The following is a 10,201-nucleotide window of genomic DNA, read 5'->3' as shown; positions in this document are numbered from 1 at the left end:
AATCTGAGTTGTTTCTAGTCAAGAAACAACTGGCTTTGATTTTCTATATATTTCTGTGTTTCCTTATAATGTATTCATTTTTTTCCACCACACTGTTTTCTGTCTGGGGAAGATAGTGTTGGCAAAGAGCAGGTGACAAAATGATCTCTGAGTAACCGGTACTTCCCACACAAATATATGTGGTTTGAATCAGGAGAAGCAAATGGAAAATAAGTTTTTTTTAATCATGTGTCTACAGGACCTACTTATTCATCTTAACTGAAAAATTGACTTTGTTAATTTCTTCTTGAAAGAAAGCAGATTATGAACTGTTCTAAGAAATTAATAAAATAAATAACTTCCTTTTTACAGAACAAGGTTACACCATGTGTTGGCGTAGGCTGCTTTATCATTTTTTTCTTAGCATGTTTTCAGTCACAATAAGGGAAAGAAGACCTTGCTAAATGAAGATCTTGCTGATTGCACCAATATTTTTCTAAGCTCTGCAAAACATTAATATGCAAACTCATCCCCTGACATCTTACAGGATAATGAAAATGCTTCGGGAAGCACCTTAAGGAGGGAGAGCAGGTGGGTATAACAACAAAGTTTAACTCTATTATTAAATTGTGCCATGGATAATTAAAAAGCAGGTTGGGTTGAGATGTTCTGCAGTCTTTCAAAGTAGCCTCTGCATGACTCATGGACTTCAACTCCATGATTCCATGAGTCATAAAAGAGCCAAGGTTGCCTACCCCTGATCTAGTCCAAAGGTATACAGCACTGCCAATAAATACTGGCCATGGTGGAAAAGAGAATAGGACAAAGCCAGAAAGAAAGAAAGCAACCACAAAAGATTTCATCTCTTTGCTGTCTGAAATTCTGGGGTTTGCTTTAAATTTGCAGGACACCAGTTTGCAGAAAACATTTTTTAATACAAGCAATGCTATTAAATATAATGGACGTGCAACCATCGAAAACGTATGTTGGTGGATGAGTGCCTTTCAGAAAGTATTGGATTTCTGCCCCATCAGGTACAGTAGTCCTCAACTTACCATCATTCATAGTGACTGTTTGAAGTTACAATGGCTGTGAAAAAAGTGACTAACCACCCATCCTCGCACTTGCAACAGCTACAGCATCACCCTTGTCATGTGATCAAAATTCAGGCACTCGTCCACCAACATATATTTTCAATGGCTGCAGCATCCTCGAGTCATGTGATCACCACCATGTGACCAAGCAAAATCAATGGGGAAAGGAAGCCAGATTCACTTAACAACTGTATGATTCACTTAACAACCATGGCAAAAGAGGTCGTAACATTGAGCACAATTCACTTAACTTGCTTAGTAGTAGAAATTCTGGTCCCAATTGTGGTTGTAAGTTGAGGACTACCTGTATACCATAGTACTGCAAATGACAACCTTCATGAAGAACCATCCAGCACTGTACTCATGCTACTAATCCAGGATTGGGCTAACCAGAAAGGGCTTACGTGCCCAGGTAAGCTTTTCTGAACTCTAGTGTTCACTTGTTGTCTTTTAGCCCTTTCTTGGTTTGTTCTCCATTTCTAAATTCTTCCACAGCTCTGTCTTCCTACTTCTGCCTGTCATGGATGCTGAGACTATTTCATGCAACTTATTGGCTGATGCTTTGGGATAGATGTAGTCCTGCTTAGTCAATCCATCAGCTGTGAGCAAATGAACCATTATCTTATTCTCTTGCATGGTTGGGGATTATAATAATTAAAATCCAATACATCAGGAGGAGCTCCAGGCTGTTGAAGAGTCTCTAAAATATTATATCCTGAAGTCATTAGTTGAGCTAGGAAATTTAAATATTATCTGTGTCAATATTCTCAGTCGTGTGATAGTGATTTGTTGTGATATTTCTAATGGTGTGGAGTACAATTAAGGCTGATCTGCTCTCCTTTCCATACCACACCAACCTTTTCAGGTTTTACAATGCTTCTACACAAAAGACAATTTGTAAAGTTAACCTTGTTCATCACATACTCTAAATTGTAGCACCATTGTGACTATGGGACTATTAAGATTTGTTTCTTTTGCCCAATTTTTTTAAAAAAAACTGCTTTGAAAATAAGTACTATTTTGCTGTAGAAAAGAGTAATATCCATAAACAGAATAAAATGAGCATCTGAAAACATATACATGCCTTGATAATTCTAAAGCAGAGGTCCCCAACCTTTTGGGGACCAGAGACCGGTTCCGTGTGTGGGAACGGCCAGAATTTGGTCTCCCAAGAATTTGGCTTTTGACCTTTTAGCCTTTCCGTGCCTTCTTAGTTGGGCCTCTCTGTAGCTTCAGTGCAGAGAACACTCTCCTGGGTGGGAGGGGGGCCTGGCATGTGGGAAGTTTGGGAAACGCTATGATAAAGACTTCACATACATCTTATGCTATCTTGTTTTTGTGTGTGATCTCATAAGCACCTGAGTACCCAATTATTTCTGTGTATCCTGGTTGTGAGAGACTGATGTAATCTTTGTAATATTGGAGGTGAATAAAAGTTCAGCGGGCAGTGTACTCTCGAGAATTCTTTTGGAGACGAGGCTGCCCTGCTGGTTCAGGACAACTCTATCGACCCGGGTCTTAATTCTTTTCCCTTCATCCGTGGAGAAAGGTTTTTCCACGGACTGGATAGTGCATGGTTTTGTATGCTGCTTGCATCCCATGGATAGGGCTTTGCTTGTTTGTGCAGACTGGATGCTGGCATGCCGCAGCCCGGTACCGGTCCACGGCCCAGGGGTTGAGGACACCTGTTCTAAAGCATATTTAAAAAGAAGAAATGGTTCAGTGACGAGCATCCTCAAACTCAATAAACCTTGGCATTACAGTGTCGCCTCAGATTGTCACAATAACATCTAGTTGCACCACTATTTGCAATATTATGGAACTTTTAAAGTAGTGGCTTGAAAGAGCCAACAACCTGTCTGCCATCTTAGATAATACAGAATCCAGACTTTTCACAAAATGACAAAAATAGGCTTATGTCATTTCAGTTCAAGCTCTGCCTCTTTCATATGTTGTGATGTATGCACAAAAAGGGTGATGCTTATGGGTTATTGGCATAATGTCTTTACTTGTCCCCCTCAACTCTACCATGCAGATGCTTTTAAAGCAGGATTTAGCCAGCCTTCTGAAAGAGTAACCATGTTTAGAATTGCCTGCTTTTTCCAAGTCGCTCTTTAGAATCTCTCATTTGGCAATGTATCGAAGTAAGTGGGGGAGAACTCTAAAAGAAGACTTTCTAGAGTGTTAGCCATATAATGCATTGCAGTAACTCAAGCAGATAAATCACCTGACATCCTCTGAGGATACTCCTTTAAAGCACACTTCTAAGAAGAATATAATTGAGGGTATTTTTAGCAGTTTAAACTATTCTCATTAAACTGTACCTAAGGATTGCCTGTTAAGCATTTTTACTTGCATTTTGTCAGCTGTGATTTTTTTTGCAAGAAAATATGTTTGATTAATAGAGCCACAATGAATCACAATGCAAAAAGTTTAGAAAATATAACCATAGGCAAATACTGTATATTTAATGGTCAAAAAAATGGAAGGACGCAATGTAATGTTTATTTTTAAAAAGTCTCATTTATATTTTATTCATGTTATTAACATCCACATTCCAGGTTAGAAAAGAACATTAAAAAGGTTTTATCTGTACTAATCGTAAGGGGCGTGGTGGTTCAATGGGTTAGGATGCTGAGCTTGTCAATCAGATGGTCGGCAGTTTAGCGGGTCGAATCCTGAGTGCCGCGTAACAGAGTGAGTGCTTGTTACTCATCCCAGGTTCTGCCAACCTTGCAGTTCGAAAGCATGTAAAAAAGCAAGTAGAAAAATAGGGACCACTCCGGTGGGAAGGTAACAGCGTTCCATGCGCCTTTGGCATCTAGTCGTGCCAGCCACATGACCACGGAGACGTCCTCGGACAAGCACTGGCTCTTCGGCTTTGAAACGGAGATGAGCACCGGCCCCTAGAGTCGGAAACGACTAGCACGCACGTGTGGGGGAACCTTTACCTTTACCTTACCTATATTAATCAAACTATGGAAAGGACATACACATGTTTATATGTGCAAACAAGTATCCACAAGCAGATTAACATATAACGCAGGAGCTTTCTAAGGTAGGTTCAAAATATTCCATGTAGTCAAAGTTTCATTTTGCAATTAAAGTGCAGCGCATATCTATTCTAGTTGAACTCTCCCATAATATATCTGACTGGTTGGTTTATTGATTTATTCAATTCATAAGCTGCTTTTGCACCAACAAATGATGTTCGCTCATGAAATCATTTCCCACCAAAGTTAGTTTATCTTCCAAGTTGAAAGGGCATGAGCAGAATTAATATTTCAGACTTATGCTTTCTAAGGCTTACAACTGAGGGGCTTATAGGTTCAGAAATAGAGAAGCAGCTACAAATCAACGTAGAAATAAGGTTGATCAGAAGCATCACTTGATGGGACCTAATATGGTTAATTTACAAGCCATATATGAAAATGTGTAATGTATTTTCATGCACATATGTACTTGCTCACACAAATAAGAGAAGTAAGCATATTGCTCTGGTTGACTGCAAATGCAAAGCAAGCAATCAGAAATGCAGGCCAATTATAGAAAAACAATTAAAAGAAGCAAAGATTACCTAGCCATCTTGCTTACTGTGTACAAACTTGGAAAAGATATGATCTTCGGGGAGTTGTTTTGTTGACAGAAACAAATGATCAGCAAATGAATGAACAGCACCTGGAAAGCGGAATTACTTGCTCTGTTTATGAACTGCCTATTAGAATTTAACACTGTTGGCTTCATGGACAAATCAATGCAGTTTTCTTGACTAATACAGAAGTCAGTTTGCCACTTTTTTCCAGAACATTTTTCAAATCAGAGGTTCCAAAATTGTTAATAAATTTTGCAGAATTTATCTTCAGGATGGGATTAGGGTTAGGGTCATTAGTATGAAAGATTGAACATGAGCTATAGCTTAATTTAAACATATAGACATTTTTCTTTCATGACATTCAATTATGGAATATTCCCAATACAGTGTCAACTATAAAGTCTCAGGATACATCATTTACAACTCACTAGGTTTACTTCTCACTTCTTGCCTTTTTTTTTCCTATCATAAAAAAGAAAGACTTGTTAAAGAGGAAGCCAAATGCACCATGTCCTTGAGCTGGTAATGCTAGTCAGTTTGCAACCCCTGTTGAAAAAGAACCCTTAACTAGAAGGAGATTGGGACAAGAGGGCCTATGACTACAGGTAGTCTTTCATTTAGTGACTGCCTTGTTTAGTGACCATTTGCAGTTATGACAGTGATGCAAAGTAACTTTGTGACTAATCCTCACTTTTACAACTTCTGCAAAGCAAAGGAAAGCTGACGTAGGCATAAGCACAATTGGGGTTTCACTTAGTTATTACTTAATGACTGAGTGGCCAGTCTCAACTGTGGATGCTAAATGATGACTACCTATGCAGTCTCAACTCTCCACCAAACATATTGATCATCCTCAAGTTACCGAATATCTACTGAAAGTAATGCTGGGCCAAGATTTGGCGAATAGAGGTTAAAGCTTAACCTATACTATAGCCTTCTGGAAGATTTGCCTGAGTATCTGAGGTCTTGACAGAATGGAGCCCTATACATGATCTTCCTTCTATTCTCTCCAACCCCCATACATTCCTCCAGCAAATCAGGAGAGTGATATTCTCATTTGCTTGAAAGCAATGCATCTTGCCAGGTAATTGAGATCCTAATACTGTAAGGTTGATGTGAATAGGGAAGAGGATGCATGCAAGCACCATCCTATTCAGTGAAGTCAAGAGTGGAATTGAGTTGTGTTTAGATAATAGCACTTGTATTTATGTTTCTCGACATAAAATAGTGGGAAACTTTGGCCCTTGGTTTTTGGCACTTGTGGATCAAATTGTGGTCTACAAAAGGCTCACTGTGAACTACAGAACTGAGGTTGGGAAGTTCCTTGGAAGCTCCTGAGGCCTCGAATTGGCTTCCCCAAGCTAATTGAAGGCACACAGTTCAATCCAAATTCTTAGGTGTGTGTCTATTCTGTTGATTTGTACCTTCTGTCTGAGCCACATGCTTTTATTTATAAATGGTAAATTTCTTCTTCTATGCCTATATTCTATAATACAGAGGGCTACAAAAATCTATCTTGTTGTAGATTGACATTCAGTTGATACTGAATTTGACTGATTTCTATATTACCTTCTTTTCATTATTGCTGGATAATTATGCTTCAGTTATATATGAGCTGTGGTGTTTCAGTGATTAGAATGCAGTATTGCAGGCTAACTCACTGCTCACTCGAGCAGTGAGTTAGCCTGCAATTCTGGGTGGCTCAAGGTTGACTCAGCCTTCCATCCTTCAGATTATTGGGGGCAATATGATGACTCTGTAAACTGCTTAGAGAGGGCTTTAAAACACTATGAAGTGGTGTATAAGTCTAATTACTATTGATATATTGTGTACAAAAGGAAAAAATGTTCTGTTAGCTTATTTTTATCTTTTGTGGTGTTGACCAACTGTCCAGCAGCCTGATATGAAGATGTTGTTCAACACTGTCACTTACGCAGCAATTTTCTCTTGGTATAAAGATTATCCTTGCACAAAAACATTTCCAATGAAGCATCTTTTTCTTATTTGTAATCCCTTGGTACTACCGCTTGCTTTTACTTGCCTCTCAAAGTCTCCTGTGTGGTATCCTTGGCAGATTGTTATATGTTAGCTCAAGCAGAGAAGAAGAGAATGATTTCTTGCTGTGAATCATAGGGTAAAATGACAGCTGTGTTTGGCAATGCTAATCAACCTGCCTGTGGATGGGAGTGCTAGTTTTTAATCTTGATTCTGTCTGGCAGCATGTAGATTCTAGAGCAGAGGTGTCCAGTCAGTCATTCTGGGAATTGAAGTCCACAAGTCTTAAAGTTGCCAAGCTTGGATACTCCTACTCTAGACAGAGAATATATCCTGCATTTTCCCTTTCCAGAAGACTGAAGAAAAGAATGTCACCCTGGACATACTTGTCCAGAGTCAATTAATTTTCTGACAAAAAAATGTGACCCTCCCCTAATTACATCACCTCTATTTTATAAATCTGCAAAGTTACAAAAGTTAGTGCAACCATTATGCCTGGTACAGCTATATTTCCCATGATTTCATGTATACAGTAGGACCTTTGACCTGAAAAGGGAAGAAAGATTTTAATAAACTTAATATAAGTATCTATATCATTGCTAGAAGGTGCTAACAACCACCACAAAATCTTCCTCACCCTCCACAACATATGCACACACACACAAAAAAAACCCAACCCTTTTTAGAATGAGGTTCAGAAGCAGATGTAAAAATAGAAGTGACATTCTGGTGTTAAAAATATACAGTAATGTCAGCACACCTTAGTTACTGCTGCAAGTAACATTCTGAGATCACCTCTGCTAACTGTGGACTCATGTAAGAAGGTCAGAACTCTCTAAAAGACATAGATATCCCATCTCCTGTTTCTTTTTTCATGGTGCACTTTCATCACCACCTTACCCAGCAATATTTATTTATTTATAAAAGTTATTGGCCACCCATAATTACCATAAGGTAATTCTAAATATAAATATAGGTAAATATATGTGGGTGCATTAACCTGATATTTTATGTTCCATACTTTAAAGGCTACAGCACAATAGATGCCAAGGATTGTCTCTAGGGTGCTTTATTTATGTAATCTATGATAGACGTGACCTTCATTTGTCGAATAAGATTTAGACATGTGCAAACAGCTGAGTAATTTGGCAATACTTTCACTTCCTATTTTTAGGAAAGATTTCCAAGCATTGTGCAGATCAAATGATTTCAGGTTGTTATATTTTCCCATGAAGTTGATCTCCTTTATAGTGAAAAACTCTTCATTTTATTTACATTAAGATCTCTACAGCACAAAATTGTTACAAATTCATATTTTTATCTATTGTATTTAAACTTCTTTAAACATGTTAATACGTTACATTGCATTTAGCAGCACTTACACCCTCAAAATATGCGTAGAAAATGCAGTGCTTAATGTTTTTCATTGACATTTCTTCTTACAGCAGTTTATTATACAGTTCCAAATTATTCAACTTCCAGGGTTCTGATAGTGAATTTCCCTACACATGTAGCCAAATTGTCATCTCCTGCATAGAAGTGGTTAGAATCAGTAGACTTGGACAGCTGGTAGGGTAGTCTTCCTCAACATGAAGTTAAAGATGTCAGATTCCAAGTCTCAGAATTCCTCAGGCAAACTGAGGGTTTTCTGGAAATCAAGGGTTATCCATTTGGAAGGCCTGAAGAAATGCGTAATAAATATTTACACTGGATGCTACTTTTTTATTGTTTTTTAGAACACCAACAAGGATGTTCGAGGAATGAGTAGGTGTGATACAGAAGAAACGGAAAGGAGACAGGCAGTAATGGTAATTACAGCAATCAAAAGAGTTTTCCCACTGAGAAGCTGTGAGAATTATGATTTTGGCAAAAAATGAAGTGGACATTAAAGTATGGGTGAGTAAGAGATACCAAGTGTTCTAGTGAAATTACTTCTGATTAGGGCATATTTAAGGCTCGGCTTTGAAGCAGTTCTTGTTTAAACCTCAAGAGAGAAACCTCTCTGCAGACCTGTATGCACTGCTTATCATCTCATGAGGTTTCAGCATATTTCTAAGCATAAACACCTATTTGGTTGTTGTTGTTGTTGTTTTCATTGTAACTTAAAGCAGAAGTCAAAGTATTAATATGATAATTTTGTATTAGACCTCTATGCTCACTCAGATCTTCTGCTTCATTATTATGGGCAATGGGACCAGTCAGGTGTAAGAAATGGCCACAAGATGGGAGTCAGCCACACAATAAGTTAGGACTGATACATTCATTCATTCATTCATTCATTCATTCATTCATTCATTCATTCATTCATTCATTCCATTTAACCTTTTAGTGGAATTCTTGGTATTACCTCTTCCATTCCTAGAACAACATTGGGAGCCTAGCAAATAGTAACCTGCAGAGAGTCACTGAATGAGCAACAATGGCTGAGAGCTCACTTGAATTTGCATTGCATGGTCCTAGTTCAACATACCATATGCTGTCTACTGTAACATATTGACTTACGTAGAAAAGGAGCATGCAAGCCATATCTTCTAATATTGTTTCTTGTATCATACAGAAGTGTTACTTCTGGAAAAGCTCTGCCATAATTGCATATCTACTAATGTCCTTTTTTTCCTACCTAATTTCATTCTCTAACTTGTCTTCTCTTGGGAACAATACATATACTGCTGCATTGCACTTTAATTAAACTAAAAGAAGATAACCTTCATTGTTAAAATGACTTAGTCTTGCTAATCAGAAAACTGTCCTTCAGCTGAACAAGAATATCAAAGACCGGTATAGGAGGAGCATTTACAAAGATTCTGAACTGCACAGAAGAGATATTTCTACCATTGCTTCAGCAACAGTAGCTTCATGTAATGTCTACAATCACTTAACTGTATGGAGAAATTCTCTCATACATGCTCTGTGTTATGAATCAATAATTACTTAGTAGCCAACGTTATTGTGACGCATCAGCAATGCCCAGGAGAATCAGAATCCCAGAACTGAACTTGACAAGAAATATGTAGGCTAGGTAACCTCTGAATAATAAAAGGCACCAAACACTATCTAACTCTATTCATCATTCAGTTGTATCACAACAACTTTACAATATTTTTATGAGAAGCAATTTGATATTATACAACCTTCAGCTTATTTATCACTTCATTAAAATGTCTACATCCATATAGCCCATCAAAGTAAGTATAAAATCTTTCTTCACCTGAGCTCAATTTCTGGTGTTAAAATATCTGTGTTGTTGTTTTTTTGATATTAATATGGAAATGGTTTGCTATTGTTTTCCTTATTTTTTTTCTTTTTTATATATGCTTCCCATTCTAGTTTATGGTCCTGGATTATCCTAGTAGCATCCAATCCAGTACTAACTGGTTAGCTTTTTTTTACTATTAGCCAAGGTGAACATACAAAAATAAAATTACAGATATAGCATAAGAGGACATACATCCATTAAAATTAAAACACATTAAAACAACAGTCTTACTGTGCACAATAAAAATAAGTTATTTTATTTTAAAGTCTCTTCCACCTCTGAAAC

This window comes from Vipera ursinii, assembly GCF_947247035.1.
Source record: "Vipera ursinii genome assembly, chromosome: 3".
In the NCBI taxonomy this organism is placed as follows: domain Eukaryota; kingdom Metazoa; phylum Chordata; class Lepidosauria; order Squamata; family Viperidae; genus Vipera; species Vipera ursinii.
Note: the sequence above shows the minus strand (reverse complement) of the source record.